Source organism: Somniosus microcephalus, chromosome 3 (assembly GCF_052327205.1).
Source record: "Somniosus microcephalus isolate GS21.2 chromosome 3, FLI_Smic_1.0, whole genome shotgun sequence".
Lineage (NCBI taxonomy): Eukaryota > Metazoa > Chordata > Chondrichthyes > Squaliformes > Somniosidae > Somniosus > Somniosus microcephalus.
The window spans coordinates 107,742,552-107,765,124 of NC_140989.1; positions in this window are offsets into that span (position 1 = coordinate 107,742,552).

Here is a 22,573-nt window from a genome sequence, read left to right on the forward strand (position 1 = left end):
TGTTGAACTCGATATTGAGTCCGGAAGGCTGTAAAGTGCCTAATCGGAAGATGAGGTGCTGTTCCTCGAGTTTACGCTGAGCTTCCGTGGAACAATGCAAGAATGCTGTAAATCTGTGCACTTTTTTAATCCTTTGTTATTTCACAACGTAATAGCTGATTTACTTTCCAAGGGGCAAATCACTGTGCGATAGTGTGAAACGGGTCAGCAGCCTGTTTTACATCACTCCCGATTTTTATTTCCATTGACTTCAATGGCCGGGGGTTATCTTTCTTATCAACCTGAGACCCCATGAAGTCTCATGGCTTCAGGTCAAGCATGGGCAAGGAAACCTCCTGCTGATTACCATCTACCGCCCTCCCTCTGCTGATGAATCAGTACTCCGCCATGTTGAACACCACTTGGAAGAAGCACTGAGAGTAGCAAGGGCACAGAATATACTCTGTGTGGGGGACGTCAATGTCCATCACCAAGAATGGCTCAGTAGCACCACTACTGACTGAGCTGACCGAGCCCTGAAGGAAATAGCTGCCCGTCTGGGCCTGCGACTAGTGGTGAGAGAACCAACACAAGGAAAAAACCTACTTGACCATGTCAATTTACCTGTCACAGATGCATCTGTCCATGACAGTATTGGTAGCAATGGCCATTGCACAGTCATTGTGGAGACGAAGTCCCATCTTCACACTGAGGACACCTTCCATCGTATTGTGTGGCACTACCACTGTGCTAAATGGGATAGATTCAGAACAGATCTAGAAGCTCAAAACTGGGCATCCATGAGGTGCCGTGGGCCATCAGCAGCAGAATTGTATTCCACCACAACCTGTAAACTAATGGCCCGGCATATCCCTCACTCTATCATTACCATCAAGCCAGGGGACCAACCCTGGTTCAATAAGGAGTGTAGAAAAGCATGCCACGAGCAGCACCAGGCGTACCTAAAAATGAGGTGCCAACCTGGGGAAGATGCAACAGAGGACTACATTCATGCTAAAAAGCGGAAGCAGCATGCTATAGACAGAGCTAAGCGATCCCACAATCAATGGATCAGATCAAAGTTCTGCAGTCCTGCCACATTCAGTCATGAATGGTGGTGGACCATTAAACAACTAACAGGAGGAGGAGGCTTCATGAATATCCCCATCCTCAATGATGGTGGAGCCCAGCACGTGAGTGCAAAAGACAAGGCTGAAGCGTTTGCAACCATCTTCAGCCAGAAGTGCCGAGTGGATGATCCATATCGACCTCCTCCTGAGGTCCCCACCATCACAGAAGCCAGTCTTCAGCCAATTCGATTCACTCCACGTGATATCAAGAAATGGCTGAACGCACTGGATACAACAAAGGCTATGGGCCCTGACAACATCTCAGCTATCATGCTGAAGACTTGTACTCCAGAACTAGCCGCGCCTCTAGCCAAGCTGTTCCAGTACAGTTACAACACTGGCATCTATCCGACAATGTGGAAAACTGCCCAGGTAAGTCCTGTCCACAAAAAGCAGGACAAATCCAAACTGGCCAATTACTGCCCCATCAGTCTACTCTCAATCATCAGCAAAGAGATGGAAGGTGTCATCGACAGTGCTATCAAGCGGCACTTACTCACCAATAACCTGCTCACTGATGCCCAGTTTGGGTTCTGCCAAGACCACTCGGCGCCCGACCTTATTGCAGCCTTGGTCTAAACATGGACAAAGGAGCTGAATTCCAGAGGAGAAGTGAGAGTGACTGCCCTTGACATCAAGGCAGCATTTGACCGAGTGTGGCATCAAGGAGCCCTAGTAAAACTGAAGTAAATGGAAATTGGGGGGAAAACACTTTACTGGCTGGAGTCATACCTAGCACAAAGGAAGATGGTTGTGGTGATTGAAGGTCAATCATCACAGCCCCAGGACATCGCTGCAGGAGTTCCTCAGGGCAGTGTCCTAGACCCAACCATCTTCAGCTGCTTCATCAATGACCTTCCCTCCAACATAAGGTCAGAAATGGGGATGTTCGCTGATGACTGCACAGTGTTCAGTGGCATTCACAACTCCTCAGATAATGAAGCAGTCCATGTCCGCATGCAACAAGACCTGGACGACGTTCAGGCTTGGGCTGATAAGTGGCAGGTAACATTCGCGCCACAGAAGTGCCAGGCAATGACTATCTCCAACAAGCAAGAATCTAACCACCTGCACTTTTGAAATTCAATGGCATTACCATCGCTGAATCCCCCACCATCAACATCCTGGGAATCATCATTGACCAGAAACTTCACTGGACCAGCCACATAAATACTGTGGCAACAAGAGCAGGTCAGAGGCTAGATATTCTGCGGCGAGTGTCTCACCTCCTGACTCCCCAAAGCCTTTCCACCATCTACAAGGCACAAGTAAGGAGTGTGATGGAATACTCTCCACTTGCCTGGATGAGTGCAGCTCCAACAACATTCAAGAAGCTCGATACCATCCAGGACAAAGCAGCCCACTTGATTGGCACCCCCTCTATCACCTTAAACATCCACTCCCTCCACCACCGGCGTACCAAGGCTGCAGTGTGTACCATCTACAAGATGCACTGCAGCAACACACCAAGGCTTCTTCGGCAGCACCTCCCAAACCCACGACCTCTTCCACCTAGAAGGACAAGGGCAGCAGGCGCATGGGAACAACACCACCTCGAATTTCCCCTCCAAGTATATCACCGATCCTTCACTGTCGCTGGGTCAAAATCCTGGAACTCCCTACCTAACAGCTCTGTGGGAGTACCTTCACCACCACCTTCTCAAGGGCAATTAGTGATGGGCAATAAATGCTGGCCCTTCACATACTCTAGGGTTTGCAGGGGCCCTGGGTAGAGTCTGAAGCTAGTTGCACAACTTCACTGAAGGTAAATTTAAGTTTTTCTTCACTAAGTTCCATCTTCAATCCTGGGACTTACTAGGTGTTGTTCTACAGCAGCAACCAGAGGACCCCAGAGCTGGTGGGCAGGAGCGAAGCTGCAGGCCTCTCAAGCCTGTAACTATGTTCTATCTTCTGTCCGTCCCCCAATCCTAACGCAAGGCCCGGCCAGGGGGCAGATCTCTGTTGGCGGTGTGCCCAGGACATCCATGGTGTGGACCAAGTTCATTGTGTGCCCTCCTCCCCTTAAAGGCACAGCACACCAATCAGGCACCCAGCAGAGGAACATCGCCCGCTGATTCCCGAGAAGCAACGCCAAAGGCGATCTGCTAGTATTCTAAACATTTTGAGTTTAGCCAGATTTTAAAAAATTGGGAATTATATCACTTTTTATCTTTGGACATTTTGTTATTAATTGAGAAACGCTACTGAAGAGCCATAACCCATTGTATAAACTCCTCCAGGATTGGACAGAATAAAGCATAAACTGATAAGTTTGGAAGTAGTGATCAGGTGACTCCACCCTTGGGTTTTAAAGTTTTGAAGATTGACTGAAGGAGGAAATACTGAGATGGGTAAAGATTTCCAAAGTTTAGAAATACTGGGAAAGAATGAGTTTGAGTAGAAGACTGCGCAATGAGCCAAAGTTGTTTTTGTTGCATTCTCCAATAAAATGATAAGGGTGTAATAGTTATAGAAAAGAATATAGACAGTTTCAAAGCCCTCGTACATTAATGTAAGCTATTTCTGTTTCTCACGTCTCCGTGCCACTTCTCTGCAATCAAAAGCCCTCAAATTCTCTCACCCGGATCATCCCTATTTTTAACTGCACTGAATCATTTCATGCCGCTGGAAACGCTGCCAAAAACGGAAGAAAACCTCCTCGAGGTATTACTGACTGAACAAGGAGGGAAGATTGGTCCTGTAGTTTTTATTATCTTTTCCACTGGTTAGTCTCCCTTTTTAAAATATTTCCTCACGTGCCGGGCACTATCTGTGGCCTGGAGACTATGGCACAATTCTCTCATAGGCTGATCGGAACAAGTTGGTCTGGGGTGACTCTCCCTTTGATTTTTCTGCTCTCCCTGGAAGCACCTAGAATGTGCTTAGTAGCTCTCCAAGACAACGACTATAATTTTTAATGTAGTTGTTCTATTAATTATTTCCTCGCCAACTTACAAAGTTGTCTGGTTTAACTTATTCCCTTCAGAGTCAGATAACCTCTCTTTGAAGGTAGTAGATCAAATTCAGTCATTTGAAAATGGCTGGCTGATAATTTCCCCTAGAACAAGAACTAGAGCCAAGTCGCTATTGAAACAACTGTCTGTTCGAGACACAACTGCCACACCATTACATCCAGTTAAGCTAGGACATGGTTTCTGTCAGCAAAACTGTTTTTTAGCCCCTTATGGACATGGCAGAATTATAGAAGTCATTACCATCTTTGTCAAACCCACCTCTACTCAAACAATGCGCTGGTACTTTAACGTGCTGTACACGTTACTGTTATGTATGCCACCCTCATCAATATCGTTTTTAAAATATTGCCATGAAGGGGCAAAGTCTGACCGAACCAGACTTTCATGCCTTCGGTGTTTATCTATGAATATGGTTTGTTATTCTGGTCAAGGTGTTTACTAAGCACCTGTTGAGGACTCCTGGGCGTGAGTTACAAGCAGTGAAGAAACAAAGGAATGAATGCCGTACTGCCTTGTGGATGGATCAAGGAATGAAGTAAAATCTGGCCTTTTGAAGAAGAAGCCCACAGAGCAGAGGTTGATTTGGTTAGATTGTTGGCAGATTCCCCCACTACATTAGTTATGTTGTAGCTGTTCAATTCTACATTCAAAATGGTAAAGAAATGGGTACCTCTATAAAAAAAAAAAAAAGACTTAATTTATTTTGCGGAAAGACAGATGGAAAGACGGAAAGACAGACGTCTGTCTTTCCGTCTGTCTGTCCGGCTATACAATCAAAAGTTATAGAGCATACCTACACATATGTTAGATCAAAAGAAAGCTTATCATTAGGGGACTCTCATAGGCATATTTACTTTTTGGTCAGACAAAAATTGTTCCGACAGTATACAAAGAAGGTTCAAAAAACGGCAACATTCCACTCATTAGCGTTGAGTGACGTGATGGTTGACCAATCGTACAGGGGATTAACCTGATGATTGACCAATCGGTGCGTCATGGGGGGGTGTTTCATTGCGTGTGTGGGCGGGCCTAATCCTTCTGAGCTGAGGTGAGTGGCCGCCATCTTGATTCCAAATGATTCATTTCTTTTTCCCACTTTCTGTGTGTTTATTTTCAAATCTAGATTTCCAGCAAACAAAAAGTTGCTTTTAAAACACAATTAAATTGTTTTTAAAAAAAGTTAATTAATTTGTAAATATTTTCTCTAACCTCATTAATTTTCCTACCTTTCACTTTTTTTTCCCTCTTGACTCGCTCCCTCCGCCGGGCGCCGCAACCTTCCAGGGTTACCCCGCCTGCAGGCCTCGAAGCCTCAGCCTCTCCTCCCCACCCACGCCCGAGCTAGACACCTCCCGTCCCGCTCAACAAGCGGCCCGCGATCGCCGCCATCTTTGTAAAGGCTGGTGAGGCGGCTCTGAGCCGAGCGTAGCTGCCGCCGCCATCTTTGTAAAGGCTGGTGGGACGGCAAGGAGCTCCGCAGAGCCATCGCTGGTCTCAGGTGCTTTGTGGCGTGCGGCGCAGACGGCGGCTGCAGAGCTCGGGCTGCCCGGGGCGCTGCGCTCAGCTGGGCCATGTCAGTGCGGGTGTCCGAGGCCCCGGGGCCTAGCCTTCTCCAACCGCCGGCAGCGCAACTCTCAACAGTGGCAGAGGGGAGAGGGTCTGCTGGCTCCCCCCTCCCCTCCCCCCTCCTTCCCCACACCCCCTTCCCTTCCCCCCCTTACCCCCTTCCTCCCCTTTCCCCCACCACCCCTTCCCCCCCTCCCTCCCCACCCCCCCTTTCCCCCCCACCCCGCTTCCCCCCGCACCCCTATCCCCCACCCCCCCCTTCCCCCCACCCCCCACCTTCCCCCCACCCCCCTTCCCCCCACCCCCCCTTCCCCCACCCCTTTCCCCAACCCCCTTCCCCTTTCTCTCCTTCCCTCTCTCTCTCTCTCCTTCCCTTTCTGTCTCTCTCTCTCCTTGTCTCTGTCTCTCTCTCCCTCTCTCTCTCTCATTCCTCTCTCTCTCTCTCCTTCCCTCTCTCTCTCTTCCTTCCTCTCTCTCTCTCTCTCTCCTTCTGCCCTCTCTCTCGTTGGAGGGAGGGGGGGAGAGGAGAAGGAGGAGGAGGGGGGAGAGAGGAGGAGGGGGGAGAGAGGAGGAGGGGGGAGAGAGGAGGAGGGGGGAGAGAGGAGGAGGGGGGAGAGAGGAGGAGGGGGGAGAGAGGAGGGGGAGGGGGGAGAGAGGAGGAGGAGGGGGAGAGGAGAAGGAGGGGGTGTGAGAAGGAGGAGGAGGGAGGAGGAGGAGGAGGGCGGAGAGAGGAGCAGGAGGGGGAGAGAGGAGCAGGAGGGGGGAGAGAGGAGGAGGAGGGGGCAAAGAGGAGGGGGGAGAGAGGAGGAGGAGCGGGGGGAGGGGGGAGGGAGTCGGGGTTTCATCAAAAAGTCACAGAAACGGATACAGATTTATTGGCATCATTCAAACAACCAGCAAAGATTCAGCATCAAACTATGTCTGAGTTTCTGCTTCACACAGGCGGTCAGAAGCTGCAACGTAAGACTTCAAGCATTACTAACTACACCCTGGATCCCAAATATTAACAGAATTATATTGAATGTTAGAAGTATTTTAAAGTACATAAAATTTAAATGTGGAACAAGTAACAGTATTTTGAAATTATTAAATCGCAGATTAAAAGCCTTAAGAAAGTGACTCCTGATTCCTCCGGTCAGAGGGTAGCTGGCTTCATTGTCCTATAACACAGTCATTATCACAATATAACCCACAGTCACCGCGGCTGGGCTCTAAGTCCAAGCCCTTCCCCGCGGTCTCAACCTTCCCGCCGACCTCACAAAATGGCAGCCGCCCTTCTCCACCCACCGGGCTCTGAGTCCAGCCCCTTCCCTCACTCTCACCTTCCCTCTCTCTCTGTGTGTCTCTCTCTCCTTCCCTCTCTCTCTCTCTCTCTCTCTCTCCTTCCCCCTCTCTCTCTCCCTCTCTTCACCCCCCAGTCTCTCTCTTCCCCCCCAGTCTCTCTCTTCTCCCCCTAGTCTCTCTCTCTCTCTTCCAACAACAACATGCCCTCAAAAAACCCTTGGCACCGCCGGGCACTCCAGCTAGTATAATATACATGGGGGACCGTCCCTCTCTGTATCTATATATATAAAACGGTCCATCTTTCCGTCTGTCTTTCCGGCTTTCCGTCTGTCTTTCCGTCTTTCCGTCTGTCTTTCCGTCTGTCTGTCCGGCTATACAATCAAAAGTTATATTTTCTCTAACCTCATTAATTTTCCTACTTTTCACCCTTTCTTTTCCCTCTTGATTCGTTACCTCCGCCGGGCGCTGCAACCTTCTAGGGTTACCCCGCCTGCAGGCCTCGAAGCCTCGGCCTCTCCTCCCCAGCCACGCCTGAGCTAAGCACCTCCCGTCCCGCTCAACAAGCGGCCCGCGATCGCCGCCATCTTTGTCAAGGCTGGCGGGGCGGGCCTGAGCCGAGCAGAGCCACCGCCGCCATCTTTGTAAAGGCTGGCGGGGCGGTATGGAGCTCCGCGGAGTCATCGCCGGTGCTGGGCTCGGGTGCTTTGTGGCCTGCGGCCGAACGGCGGCTGCGGAGCTTGGGCTGCCCAGGGCGCTGGGCTTGGCTGAGCCATGACAGTGCGGGTGCCCAAGGCCCCGGGGCCTAGCCTTCTCCGATCGCTGCCGGCAGTGCAACTCTCAACACTGGCAGAGGGGAGAGGGCCTGCTGGCTCCCCCCCTCCCTTTCCCCCCTTCCCCCACACCCCTTTCCTCCCCCACGCCCTTCCCACCCCTTTCCCACCCCACACCCCCTTCCCACCCCCCTTTCTCCCCATCCCACACAACCCCTTTCCCCCCTCCCACACACCCCCTTTCCCCCCTCCTACGCCCCCCCCCCACACCCCCCCCACACCCCCTTCCTCTCCCCCTCCCTACCCCCCTTTCCTTCTCCCCCCCCTCCACCCCCCTCTCCCCCCAGCCTTACCCCCTTCCCTTCCCCCCTTCCCTTCAACCCTCCCTCTTCCCCTTTCCCTTCCCCCCTCCCTTCCCCCCATATTCCCCCCTCCCTTCTCCCCCATATTCCCTCCCCCCCATTCCCCCCTCCCACTTCCACCTCCCCCTTCCCCCCACGCCCCTTCCCCCCCACCCCTTTCCCCCACCCCTTCCTCCTTCCCTTCACCCCCTCCCCTTCCCCCCTCCCCCTCTTCCCCTTTCCCCCCTCCCTTCCCCCCATATTTCCTGCCCCCATTCCCTCCCCCCATCTCCCCCTTCACCCCACCCCTTTCCCCCACCCCCCTTCCCCCACACCACCCTTCCCCACCCCCCTTCCCCTTTCCCCCACCCCCTGCCCCCCACCCCATTCCCCCTTCGCCCACCCCCTTCCCCCACCCCCCTTCCCCCACCCCCCTTCCCCACCCCTCCTTCCCCCTACCCCTTCTCCCCCACCCCCTTCTCCCCCACCCCCTTCCCCCCACCCCTTCCCCCCCACCCCTTCCCCCCCACCCCTTTCCCACCCACCCCTTTCCCCCACCCCTTTCCCCCACACCTTTCTCTCCTTCCCTCTCTCTCTCCTTCCCTCTCTGTCTCTCTCTCTCCTTCCATCTGTCTCAGTCTATCTCTCCCTCTCTCTCTATGTCTCTCTCCCTCTCTCTCTCTCTCTCTCCCCCTGTCTCTCTCTCTCTCCCCCCCAGTCTCTCTCTCTCTCTCTCTCCCCCAGTCTCTCTCTCTCTCTCTCTCTCTTTCCCCCCCCCCCCGTCTCTCTCTCTACTCTCCCCACTCTCTCTCTCTCTTCCAACTCTCTCTGTCCCTCTTCCAACAACAACATGCCCTCAAAAAACACTAGGCACCGCCGGGCACTCCAGCTATATATATATATAAAACATTCCTTCTGTCTTTCCGTCTTTCTGTCATTCCGTCTGTCCGGCTATACAATCAAAAGTTATAGAGCGTACCTACACACATGTTATATCAAAAGAAAGCTTGTCATTAGGGGACTCTCATAGGTGTATTTACTTTTCGGTCAGACAAAAATTGTTCCGACAGTATACAAAAAAGTTTCAAAAAACGGCAACATTCCGCTCATTAGCGTTGAGTGACGTGATGGTTGACCAATCGTACAGGGGATTAACCTGATGGTTGACCAATCGGTGCATCATGGGGGGCATTTCATTGCGTGTGTGGGCGGGCCTAATCCTTCTGAGCTGAGGTGTGTGGCCGCCATCTTGATTCCTAACTCTTCATTTCTTTTTCCCACTTTCTGCGTGTTTATTTTCAAATCTAGATTCCCAGCAAAAAAAGAGTTGCTTTTAAAACACAATTAAATTGTTTTTAAAATAAGTTAATTCATTTGTAAATATTTTTTCTAACCTCATTAATTTTCCTACCTTTCACCCTTTTTTTTCCCCTCTTGACTTGCTACCTCCGCCGGGCGCCGCAACCTTCCAGGGTTAGACCGCCTGCAGGCCTCGAAGCCTCGGCCTCCCCTCCCCAGCCACGCCCGAGCTAGGCACCTCCTGTCCCGCTCAACAAGCGGCCCACGATCGCCGCCATCTTTGTAAAGGCTGGCAGGGCGGGCCTGAGCCGAGCGTAGCCACTGCCGCCATCTTTGTAAAGGCTGGCGGGGCAGTACGGAGCTCCACGGAGCCATCGCCGGTGCTGGGCTCGGGTGCTTTGTGGCCTGCGGCCAAACGGCGGCTGCGGAGCTCGGGCTGCCCGGGGTGCTGGGCTCGGCTGGGCCATGTCAGTGCGGGTGCCCGAGGCCCCGGGGCCTAGCCTTCTCCAACCGCCGCCGGCAGCGCAACTCTCAACACTGGCAGAGGGGAGAGGGTCTGCTGGCTCCCCCCTCCCTTTCCCCCCCTTCCCCCACACCCCCTTCCCCCCACACTTTCCCCCCCACCCCTCTCCCAGACACCCCTCCCCCCCTTCCCCCTCTACCCCCCTCCCCCCTTCTCCCCCCTTCCCTTCCCCCCTTCCCTTCCCTTCCCCCTCTACCCCCCTCCCCCCTTCTCCCCCCTTCCCTTCCCTTCCCCCCTTCCCTTCCCCCTCTTCTGTTCCCTCCCTTCCCTTCCCCCCGTCCCTTCCCCCCTTCCCTTCCCCCCGTCCCTTCCCCCCTTCCCTTCCCCACCTTCCCTTCCCCCCTTCCCCCCCTCTTCCCCCCTACCCCCTCTTCCCTTCCCCCCTCATCCCTTCCCCCTCCCCCCTTCCCCTTTCCCCCCTTCCCCTTTCCCCCCTTCCCTTTCTCCCCCCTTCCCTTTCTCCCCTTCCCTTTCTCCCCCCTTCCCTTTCTCCCCCTTCCCTTTCTCCCCCTTCCCTTTCTCCCCCTTCCCTTTCTCCCCCTTCCCTTTCCCCCCCACCCCTTTCCCCTTTCTCTCCTTCCCTCTCTCTCTCCTTCCCTCTCTGTCTCTCTCTCTCCTTCCCTCTGTCTCTCTCTCCCTCTCTCTGCCACTCTCTCATTCCCTCTCTCTCTCTCCTTCGCTCTCTCTCTCCTTCCCTCTTTCTCTCCTTCCCTCTCTCTCTCTCTCTCTCTCCTTCCCCCCCTCTCTCTCTCCTTCCCCCCCTCTCTCTCTCCTTCCCCCCCTCTCTCTGTCTGGCACAGGGTTCTTGACTTCCCTCAGCACCACCAGGCACTCCAGCTAGTATATATTGATATTTTAATAATATTTCCCTCTGCTTCCTGATCTGACCATCCATTTTGGAGATGGAATCCCCAGTAAACAAAATTGACACCTGATTGGCTGAAACCGGTCTGCAAAGTCCAATTACGCGCCAGGAATCCAAAGGTTTACATGATCTCATTATAAATGGAACCAGATCAACTTTAACTTGATTTAAATGATCAACAGGCACCAACAGAGTTATGATCAGCCCCAGCCTGATCACATCTGCTTGAGAAAACTCAATCACGCAGCTTGAAAGATTAAAAAATTAGGAAATAAAGTAACTATTTCTTATTATTATCAAGCAAATTTTGATGGCTTTGTATATGCATGAAACTCACTTAAAGGCAATACAAGTGGGCAGTGCAACTTTTGGGCTATGGCTGGAGTGCTATCTGTACTGTAACTCCAGAGAACATGCGTTCAAATTCCACCATAGCAGTTTGAGAATTCGAATTCAGTTTTTATTAAAGCTGGAAATTAAAAAGCTGGAATCAGTAAAAGTGACCATCAAACTAGCGGATTGTCGTAAAAACCCAACTGATTCACTAATGTCCCTTTAGGGAAGGAAACCTGCCGTCCTTACCCAGTCTGGCCTATATGTGACTCCAGACCCACAACAACATGGGTGACTCTTAATTGCCCTCTGAAGTGGCCTACCAAGCTACTCCAGCGGTTAAAGAAGTAGGCCCACCACCACCTTCTCAAGGGCAACTAGGGATGGGCAATAAATGTCGGCCTGACCAGTGAAGCCCACATTCCTATTTCTTATGTTCTTATTCCGAGAATTAATATAGAAAGAATGACAGCACTATATCTAGCAGCAACGTTATTTGGGTGAGGGTGGGAAAAGAATATGATCTCCAGCTGCTGACGCTGAATTTTTGGGGTACATTGTAGTCCTCAGTACTTTTACAGTTCCACATTTAACTTGGGCTGAACCATGGAGAAAACATAAGGAAAATATTCCAGCAGCCTGAGCAGCTCTGACAGGATTGACAGCCCCTTTGTGCAAACTTCACAAAGTGGTTTGCACTTGCTCCCAGAGTCGGTGTGCACTGGCAGAGTGTGGGGAAGATTTCATACCCTGTTGCTGATAGTTCCACAATTAGGTGAAATTGGCCGCTGCAGAAAGGCAGACAAAAAAACCGAGGCAGCTTCTAACTTGACTGATACACACTCAACAACCATTAGGTCTTTTCAAGCAGAAGTAGAGCAAAACTGAAAAACCGCCCTCAGCAAATCTCACAGGCATTTGTTGTAAGTGATTGCCCATAGTGAGTATAATGCTGCTCACTGCAGCAAACACAAGCTGCAGTTCTGATTTACTGAACTAAACCTTGTAAGTACCAATTAGTCCATTGGTGCTTGAAATGTGACTTGGTGCCAGCCTCTTGAGGCTGCTGCTACTCCTCTGGCTGATGCCCTGCTGCCTTTGAGTGCCTTGCTCTTCTGAGTCTTCCGTGATGAGGCCTCTCTGAAAGGCAACATTATGCAGCACACAACCACGATCCTTCAGATCCCAGCCAGACCATATTGCATTGCATCCGCAGCTCCATCCACGCACCGGAAGCCCGCCATCAACATTCCAATTATTTGCTCTCTGATGACTCTGGTGGTAGAATGGACTGTGTTATAACAATGCTCACCTGCAATCCTGGGAAAGTGTGTGATCAGCCTTGGCTGTAGAGAATAGCCTTAACCTTCCAGGATTCAAGACAACTTGCTTTTCTGGGTCAAAGAGTGCTAGACAGTGCTAGTGGACTGAGTTAAAGTGATGGGATAGTGGCAGCTTCCAGAGAACATAGAATCATAGTAACATTCAGCCCCTTGAGCCTATTCTGCTTAGATTCTATTAGATCATGACTGATCTGTACCTCAACTCCATTTACTCACCTTTGCTCCATATCTCTTGATACCCTGACCTAATAAAAATCTATTGATCTCAGTCTTGAAAATGACATGGGGGGGGGAATGGGAGTCCCAGAGCAAAAGGGACAAAGGTAGATGTTGAAAGACTTGTCAGCAGCAGAACACTGAATAAAATGGCCAATATCAGCTTTTTGTGTATCCTTATAAAATACTTGCTGGGCCCTTTAAATCCATTTCATCCTTTCATGTAGTGCCAAGCAATGTTGGATACCAATTTTATGTGGGTGTGATTGGCACTGAGTATAAATGGGGCAGTAATGAAGGAAAATGTGGCATATGATGTCGCCACATTATCACAATCGCCTTTAAAAAGACCCACTTGTTTTGGGATGATCCCTTAGGACAAGCATCGGAAATGCGATGGATCCCCATTTTCCCCCATTTTCCACCCCACTCACCCAAAAATTTGGCAGCATTCATCGTAAAATCTGGGCTATACAATGTCCTGTAAATGTTTGTTTCTAAAATTTTGAATACACCTCTGGCATCCTACCGCTGAGACCAGCTGACTTAGCACAGTGTGGGGATTAAACTGGGAGTTTATCATTCTTTATGGCTCAGCTCCTCGCTGGATCAACCTATGTAGCTACTGGGGGAGTGCAGACAACGCTGGAGCCAGCTGGGGGTCGGGGAAGGGGGCTGATGATCCCCCCCAGTCATCTTGAGCTTGGCCAAAGGGGCTTTGGAGAACATCCTCCATTTTGCTGTCCAGCCTACGAGTCTCTGTGGATTTCTGGCTCAGTCTTCAGACTAGGTATGTTGGCATGTTCCAGTCACCTTTACTGTCAAGCTAGCCAAACCTTGAGATTGACCACCCATTCCACCTCGCTCCTACCCCCACCCCCCAGCCGACCTAACCTAGCTCTGTCACTGAGTGCAGAACTACTGTTTGAAGCCGTTCTGAAATATAAAAGGGGGCATTAAAAATTGGCTGGAACTCAGCTTCTGGGAATAGACATGGAGGTTACTTTGAAAGTTGGTTTTATATTAAGCTACTTGCATTTATGGAGAGCACTTGGGGAGCGCAGCAGAGAACCTTTAAAAAACAAAGGCACAAAACGAAAGAAAAAAAACTGAGAAGTGATGTCACGAATAACGCAGAGGGACGAGCTGTGGAGCCTGAGAATGAGAAGGTAAGAGGGAATTTTAAAGTGGAGCAGCGCATGGGGGGTTAAAGTGGCTGAAAATGCGCTCGCCTCCAGAAGCCTGCTCCAAACGCCGACTTCGGGTTTAACCCAGGTGAGTTCGGCTGGTTGTGCGTAACCCACTCTGGAGAGGCGGGTTAACAATTTAAATATGTTAATCGCTTCTTTGTAGCGATATTTCAACCTACACTCGAATTTAACGGCGTACCCACAGGTTTCCCAGGCTTCCTGAAACTCACCATTGAAACCAAGGCGAGAACACAATGGCAATTCATGGGGCTCATTAACAGTTAAGCAAATACTCCAATAAATACTCAGTGCTTACAGCTGATTTCTTACCTACCACTGAGAAAGAGTTTGTTCACAGTACTTGCAGTGAGAAGTTAGTTTCTACACTTTGGAGGTTTTCAGACTCAGATGATGATGGGTGGCACCTTGGCTGCCATAGATTGGACCTCGGACGAGGAGAAAGATGGCCATTGGCCATCAGGAGCAGCAGCAACAGCCGCTGTGGAGAGGCCTGCAGGTGGTGAGCGGAGAGGGGAGCAGCAGTGGGGTCAAGCTCGCAGGAGGCACAACTCGTGTAACAGCATGTACAGGCAGAGGCTCAGCATCCTGGACCTCTCAGAAGAGCAGTGCTTCCGTAGGCAGAGGTTGTCATGTCAAGTGGTGGCAGACATCTGCAGCCTCCTAGAAGACCTGCTCCCTGCTGGACCTGGTGGCCAAGCATTATCAGTAGCTGTGAAAGTGATCACTGCCCTCAACTTTTTTGCCTCCGAATCCTTCCAGGGCGCTGCCGGAGACATCCAGGATCTCCCAGTCAGCGGCCAACAAATGCACAAGACAGGGCACTGATGGATTGTTTGCCAGGGCCAATAATTATGTGAACTTTGCCTGTGATGAAGCCAGTCAGAATGAGCGGGCATTCGGGTTTGATTCGCTCGCTGACTTCCCACGGGTGCTGGACATCATCGACTGCACACACATGGTAATCGGCACACCCCCAAATAACCAGGGGTATTTGTAAACTGCAAAGGATTCCACTCCATCAATGTGCAGCTTGTGTGCAACCACAAGAAAAGGTTTATGCAGGTGTGCGCCAGATTCCCGGGGAGCTGCTATGATGCTTTCATTCTGCGGCAGTCCAAGCTCCCTGGCCTCTTTAGACCTGCAAGAAGACCTGCTAGGAGACAAAGGATACCCCCACTCAAACTTGGCTGATGACACCTGTGGGTAACCCAATCAATGAAACCCAAGAGCGGTACAACGAAAGCCATATGACAATCAGATGTGTCATTGAGCAAGCGATTGGCATGCTCAAGATGCACTTCAGGCACCTGAATAGATCTGGAGGTGTCCTTCAGTACTCACCACACAAGGTCACCAGAATGATTGTGGTGTGCTGCGCTCTGCACAACATTACGCAGCAGTGAGGATTGGAGCTGCAGGAGGAACAAGGCACTGAGCACACATTGTCTGGGGGCAAAACCGAGGAAGAGGAAGAGGAGGAGAAAGAAGGCGACCACAATGCAGCACCAGCCGCTCATATTGCTGCCCAGGATGCCAGGGATTCCCTTATAGCTGTAAGGTTCAGTTAGTTACCACCACTGGACTCATGTAACAACCACATCCAATGGCCAGTCTCATCCACCCCATCCTTCCAATCCCACTGACACAAAGCTATCCTGCTACAAACCAACCACCCATTGCAGAGCCCCACACTGGTCCCCGTCAATCTATGTCTTCCCATTCATCAATAAACAACTGAAAAGGCAAGTTGCCACCCAGCAGCCAAGAATGGGCAACACAGGAAAGTGGTGCAAAGTAATACATTTTATGTGAGTCTACTAAAGAATGGAAACTTAACAACATAACGGCCCAGAAATTTGGGTCGGGGGCTTCCTGCAAGTGTAAGCCCCCGACCTGCACTTACCTTGTGCGCCAGCCGTTGAGCTGTGGGCCCCCGTGGAATTCCGATCCGGGGCCTGCTCCAGCTGCCGGCGCGCAGTGCTTGCGTATCCCAGGGGTGCAGTTAGTTCGATGCGTCCCCTGGGATCACGTGGGCCATGGGGAGCCAATCGGAGCAGGGAATGCTCCATTCATAAGTCTGACAGGAAGAGCTGTCAAAACTTAGAAATACTACGGGCCCCAAAACATCACTAAATCTTCAAATAATTTTTTTTTAAATATCACATTTTTTAAATAAACTATAAATTACATGAAATAACTATTTTAAACAATAATTTAAATTTTTGAAAAAAATAATTTTATTTTCTAACGGGGCTAAAAATAAACTTAGCTTGCTTTAAAGTATTTAAAAATAATGGCCTAGAAATTCAGTTGGGCGCGCCAGCCGTTAGCGCCTTAGGAGGAGTAGATCTCGAGCGCGAGGTGCTTATCGCCCGGGCGCAGCGCGATCTGCGCCTCTCCCCAACTTCAGGACACAATTAGCGCCGGCGCAAAGTCTTAGCGCGCGCCCTGCTGCGTGCGCAGATCATGACGTCATTTAATAGTGCAACGCCCTTTGTGCGCCCCAAACCGGAACTTCACTCGCGCCGGCCCATTGTGCGCCGGGCGGCCCGAGCGACTGTGAAGTGGAACGGTACACAGCCCAGCCGGGCCGCGGGGAGTGCAAATTAAAGGGCACTTACCCAGCAGTATAAAGGCCAGCCATTTTGCAGCATTCACTCTTGTGCAACGGTTTTTTGGACAGAGACCAAGGAGGAGAGTTTACTGGTTTGGACCAACACTTGGACAGGTATTTTTGGCTCAGGCCAGAGCTTACCAATTATCTTTGCCTTCATTCAGAGCTCAGTGTTTGCCAGCATATAATGGGGGCTGCATTGGGTGGCAACGCTGAATTTCAGCCTTATGCCAAAAGGGCTTACAGACGCCGTGAGAGAGTGGCAGCCCTGGCTAGACGCAGAGGGGGCAACAGGCGTCACCAACTGAGGCCTTACCCACGCAGGGTATACCGCCAGCAGACCTCCTATCTGACCATGTCTGCCGTGATGTGTGTTAGGAGGCTGTGATTCCGAAGGGAGGTGGTTGCAGACATCTGCCGGCTGCTTCAGAGAGATCTGCAGCCACAGCTGATGCGCAGGACGTCTCTGTCGGTGGCAGTGAAGGTGACGGTGGCTCTCAACTTCTATGCCTCCGGCTCCTTCCAATCCGCTACTGGGGACATCGCTAACATCTCCCAGTTCGCCGTGCATTGCTGCATCCACCAGGTGACCGAAGCCCTTTTCAGAAGGAGACATCAATTCATCTCCTTCCCCATGACCCTGGACAAGCAGCAGCAGCGTGCAGTGGGGTTTGCAAGAATAGCGGGCTTCCCCATGGTGCAGGGCGCCATTGACTGCACGCATGTGGCTTTGCGAGCACCTCTTGAGCATGCCGAGGATTACCGCAACCGGAAGGGCTACCATTCCCTCAATGTACAGCTGGTGTGTGACGACAGGCAGCGCATCCTAGCTGTCAATGCCCGCTTTCCAGGCAGCAGCCACGATGCCTTTATCCTGCGACAGACAACTGTGGCTGACATGTTCCAGGCACAGCCTCCCCCAAGAGGATGGCTTATCGGGGACAAAGGCTATCCTTTGTGTACCTGGCTCATGACCCCGCTCCGCGTGCCCACGACCCCTGCTGAAGAGGCATACAACGAGAGCCATCAAGCGACGAGGAACCTCATAGAACAAACAATCGGCGTGCTCAAGCAATGGTTCCGCTGTCTCGATTGCTCCGGGGGAGCCCTCCAGTATTCGCAGGATCGAGTCTCCCAATTCGTCGTCGTTTGCTGCATGCTGCACAACCTGGCTATCCGCAGGACTCAGGCACTGCCACCTCACGTTGGACCACCACCTCAGGAGGAGGAGCAGGAGGAGCATGAGGATGACGAGGACGAGGAGTACCAGCCCAGGAGGGACGCACAAGGTCCAAGGGCCGCCCGTCGGCGGCTTATTGAACGTCACTTCTAGGCCCCCTGTCAGGGAATGGCTTGTGCCAATGATAGAACATGATTGCAGCCGCTCCGCAAGCCCTCAGCCGGTTAAGGCAACAAACACTTCAAAGATCAAACATGGACAATGTGAATAAATAAAATGCTTTATTGTACAAACTCTGGGCCCTTCCCACATGAAAACCAAAAACAGACGAAACCCCCAAAAAACACTCAAACACATCACTCGCTCCCACAACCTGGAGAGGATTAACAAAATAGGGCAACTAAAATGGCCGTCATTCTCGGCCTTCGTCCAAAACAAACGTCACATCATCGGCCTTCAAAAAACAAACATCCAATTCTCGGCCTCAAGAAACAAACACAAATGGCCACACATTCGACTATTTGGCGCGCTAGGGCGATGCCGTGGCCATTTTTGGGTGGCCCCTGCCCGCCCTACTGCTCCGCCTCAAAGTAAGGCCATTGGCTGCTGCAAGGCTGGGGGCAGGATCCTGAGGGGCACATGTCGTGACGGCAGATGCACTTGGGGGTCGGCCTAGTCGAGGTCTGGCCGTCGAGCGGGCGGCTGTTCATTGCTGCAGCTGTGGCTGGCCAGCATCAGTCGCTGCAGCAGCTCCTGGCAGCTCCACTGGGGGACTGGCAGTGGCGGCTGGAGGAATGGCGGCAAGTTGGCGGATGGCAGGCGCTCGCTGGTCGCCTGAGACACTGGCACTCGCCCGGGCCAGCACTGCAGCATGCGCACCAATCTGCCGAGGGACAGACTGCTGCGCTGCTGCAGCGCGCCGGGTGCCCTGGCGATGCCTGGCTGACACAGCGAGTGTGGCAGCAGTGAGTGCCCGTGTTGACCTGTTCACTGACCGCATCAGAGCAGCCAGTGACTGGACGGCACCACTGATCACCTGGCCAGTCGCTGACAGAGCTGCCCCGAATTCCGCCCGACTTGCTGCCTGATCTGCCCCGTATTCCGCCCGACTGGTGGCCTCTGAGGGCCCGAACTCGGCCACACTCCGAGAGAGGGAATCGATGGACTCAGGCAACCGTGCCACTGCCGCCATGAGCTCCATGTGCCGGCGCTCCGAGTCCGTGGACAAGTCTTCGAGGCATTCCATCTCCTCGGCGAAGAGCATCTCCTGACTGGAGGCCGGACTCTCCCTCTGGGGAGAAGGCCGCCGAGCTGGCCGACCCTTCCTGCGTTGCTGGAGGCCGTTGGGCCCAGCAATTGGACTCCCCTCCGACGCATCCCCCCTCTGGGGAGAAGGCCGCTGAGCTTCCACCCCCCTCCCGCCTTTCTGCAGCCCGCAGGTCCCAGGAGCTCCACTCCCCTTCGACACTTCCGCCACGCTGCCCTCCAGGAAAGACGTGTCCCCTACATTGGCCTGGGTGGCCGCGGCTGAGGGTTCCCCTGATGGGCCGCCTTCCTCTTGCTCCTCCTGCTGCTCCTCTTCGGAGGGTCTGTCACTGGCAAGTTGAGGGACCTCCTCTTGACCATCTGAAAGCAGGAAGGCACAAGAGTAGCTTTAGAGTGAGGAGAGGGCGTCAGTGCGGGATGCATGAGTGGTGGCATTCAGCGCATTGGTCGGACAGTGGCAAAGGATGTAGATCTGATGCGCAAGTGGGACGAGAGAGGTGCAAAAGGTGATGTCCTTACCATTGCTGCCCAGAACAGGGTCAGCATCTCCACATGCAACGGGCCCAATCACCCGGCCACCCATGAGGCGCTCCACGCGATGTTGCAGGTCGGTGAGTGGCTGGATATGGGGTCGGCCTCCCCCGGTCGCAGTCCGGCTCTTGCGATTATTCGCCAGCTTGGCCTGCAAGAGAAAGGACGGCCTCTAAGTACAGTGTGTCGCCGTGATCTTGTGTGCACTGCCTCCCATGGTGGAATAGCCTGGCCAGTGTGTCGCCATGATCTGGTGTGCACTGCCTCCCATGGTGGAATAGCTTGGCCAGTGTGTTCAGTGCAGAATGTGCAATTGATGCTCATGCCTGTCCCATAGCTGCTGGATGAAGGCTGGCCATTAGAGCTTTCAGGTCCCTTTGCCCATAATGTGAGGTGCACATGCAAGGATGAGGAGGTCACTGGAAAGGGTACTCACCCTGACAATGCGTGTGAGGTCATTTAACCTTTTGCGGCATTGGGCACCGGTCCTGGGGACGTCGCTGTTGGCTGACAGCTTGCTGGCGACATGCCTCCAGGCTCTCCTGTAGACGCGGACCGTCGCCTTCTTGCCATTGTCCGGGTACAAAACATGGCGCCTCTTCTCCACAGCAGCAAGCAGCACACTCAGATCACGCTCTGAGAAGCGCTGCGCACGTTCACGGGCCTTCTCCATGTCTTCAGGTGCTATTTGGGTCCAGCAGCAGTGTTCAGGCCTAGCTGGAGGGCTCCACTATCCAGGGCATGGCAGCAGACACAGTCGACCCTTCCCCCTTAAGAGCTGGCCGGCGCCAGGGTGTCTGCTGTCAATCACGAGATGGCCGCACCTGCGCTGCGCCCGGCCTCGGCACTATCGATCACCACCTCCGGCTTAGCGCCCAAAGAGAGGCGTCCAGCAGCAGTTTTAGCGCTCGCCCGAACTCCTAGGGCGAAGCTAATGAATATCGGAGAAGTGGCATCGATTTGGCGGCGGCCGCAAACTTTAGCGGACGCCCCACTTTAGCGCCCCAAAAGTGGCGTCAATGAATTTCTAGGCCAATAAACCTGTGGAAAAAATGTTTTAATTTTAATTAATTCACCACTTACCTTGTAAAAAGCAAGCCTTACGCCTGCTTTTTAAATGTGTAACTTCTGGAGACTTACCCTCCGGGAAAACCTGTAAAAAAAACGTAAGTTCGATGCGCACACGCAGCCTCTCCCGCGCACGCGTTCGAACTCTGAACCCCTTCTTTCAGGGGAACGGAAGTGCCGGTTTCCCGCACATGCGCAGTGCATGCAGGAAACCGGCACTTCCATTGGGCCTACGGGTGAGTACCCCATGCGTACTCACCCGTGGAGGCCCGAATTTCTGGGCCAATATTTTCTCAAACATCCATGTGCATACCCTTGAGCAACTATAAATCTTTACTCTTCCTTCTCCTACCGCTACTATATGGTGCAACCCCTGTGGTTTCAGCAGAAGCAGGCTGCTCAGATCCCTGCTATGACTGCTGAGATGCTCTTAGCTGACATCTTCTGGGTTTTGGAGCCCGTGAGGGCCCCATCAAAGACTGCTCCACGTGCACCTGTGCAGGGGCAGACTCGGCCATTGGGAGAGGAGGCAGCTTGTTGGGTACTGACTGAGGCGGGGGGGGGGAAATGGGTGAGAAGTGGAACGGCTTTTAGTGGAGTCCCCACTTCCATGTCCCTTTTGCCATCATCCCACTCATGGGCCAGCTGCACTTCACAGCTACCACTCTGCTGGAGGGCAGCTTGGTGCAGATCAGTGATGTGCTGTAAGGTTAAGGTGTCTGCCATCCTAATTAATGCGCCAGATGTGATGTCATCCAGATTCTGCACGGCTGTGGTCAAGGCCTGCAAGGACTCATTTGATTGCAGCGTTTGATGTTCCACGGAGTTGGCCACTCTATCCATGGAAGAAGACATCATCGCAATGCCCTGCGACATCAACCCACTCATGCTTGAGGCGGACTCCTCCATTCTCTCTGCTATCATGGTCAGTGTGTCAGTACATCGCAGATTTTCAGCTACCCCTCCATGATTATCCTTTTCATTGACTGCTCCCGGGGTACAGCATCTCTGTCCAGCTGCGCAGAGCTTGGAGAGGGCTGCGCTCTCCGAAGCGGATTCTCCACTGCTGTCCCTGCCACCAATGTCTGCTCTTGCTCACTTGTGAAGTGTGAGTCACCAGGTGAAAACCCAACTATCTGTCTAACTGGACCCAGTGAAGTGCGAGTATCTGAGCTGGTGCATAAGAACATAAGAATATAAGAAGTAAATGCATGAGTAGGCCATACGGCCCTTCGAGCCTGCTCCGCCATTCAATAAGATCATGGCTGATCATCGACCTCAACTCCACTTTCCCGCCCGATCTCCATTATCTATTGATTCCCCATGAGTCCAAAAATCTATCCATCTCAGCCTTGAATATACTCAAAGACTCAGCATTCACAGCCCTCTGGGACAGAGAATTCCAAAGATTCACAACCCTCTGAGTGAAGAAATTCCTCTTCATATTGGTCTTAAATGGCCGACCCCTTATTCTGAGACTATGCCCCCTAGCTCTAGACTCTCCAGCCAGGGGAAACAACCTCTCAGCATCTACCCAGTCAACACGAGAACGGCTGGTGCCACCGTGGCTGTGGGTTAATGGCCGCCGAAAATAGTAGCGCCAGTAGGACTGAAAAATTGGATCTGAGGACTAATGATTATTAGCCCAATGCTAAACTCACTGTTTAACGCCCTCCTGATGGCGTTCATCGCGGCATCAGGCCCCAATGTGGCTTCCACAAGCAGCATTGCAGCTTCGCACAGCCTCTGAAAGCGAGACTGTGATTTTGCAAAGCATTGTGAGATCTTAAAAGGGCAATGTATTGTCGTTTTCTTAAAAGGGCAATGCCTTCTGAAATGTTAAAAATAAAAATGATGTAACAATATGCAGTTTTCAGCCCTTACAGCTCAACTGCCTTCTGGAAAAAAAATTAACATTAAAAAGAATTTCCAAATATGACTCTTCAGCTCTTAAAACTGAATTCCATACTGCACCTAAAAAAATGGGAAAAGTGGTTCAGCACTAACACAAATGGCTCAACAAGCCAGTGATGGGGAACCCAGGGTCTCGCACGCAGCACTCCAGCTTTGTGTAGGGAG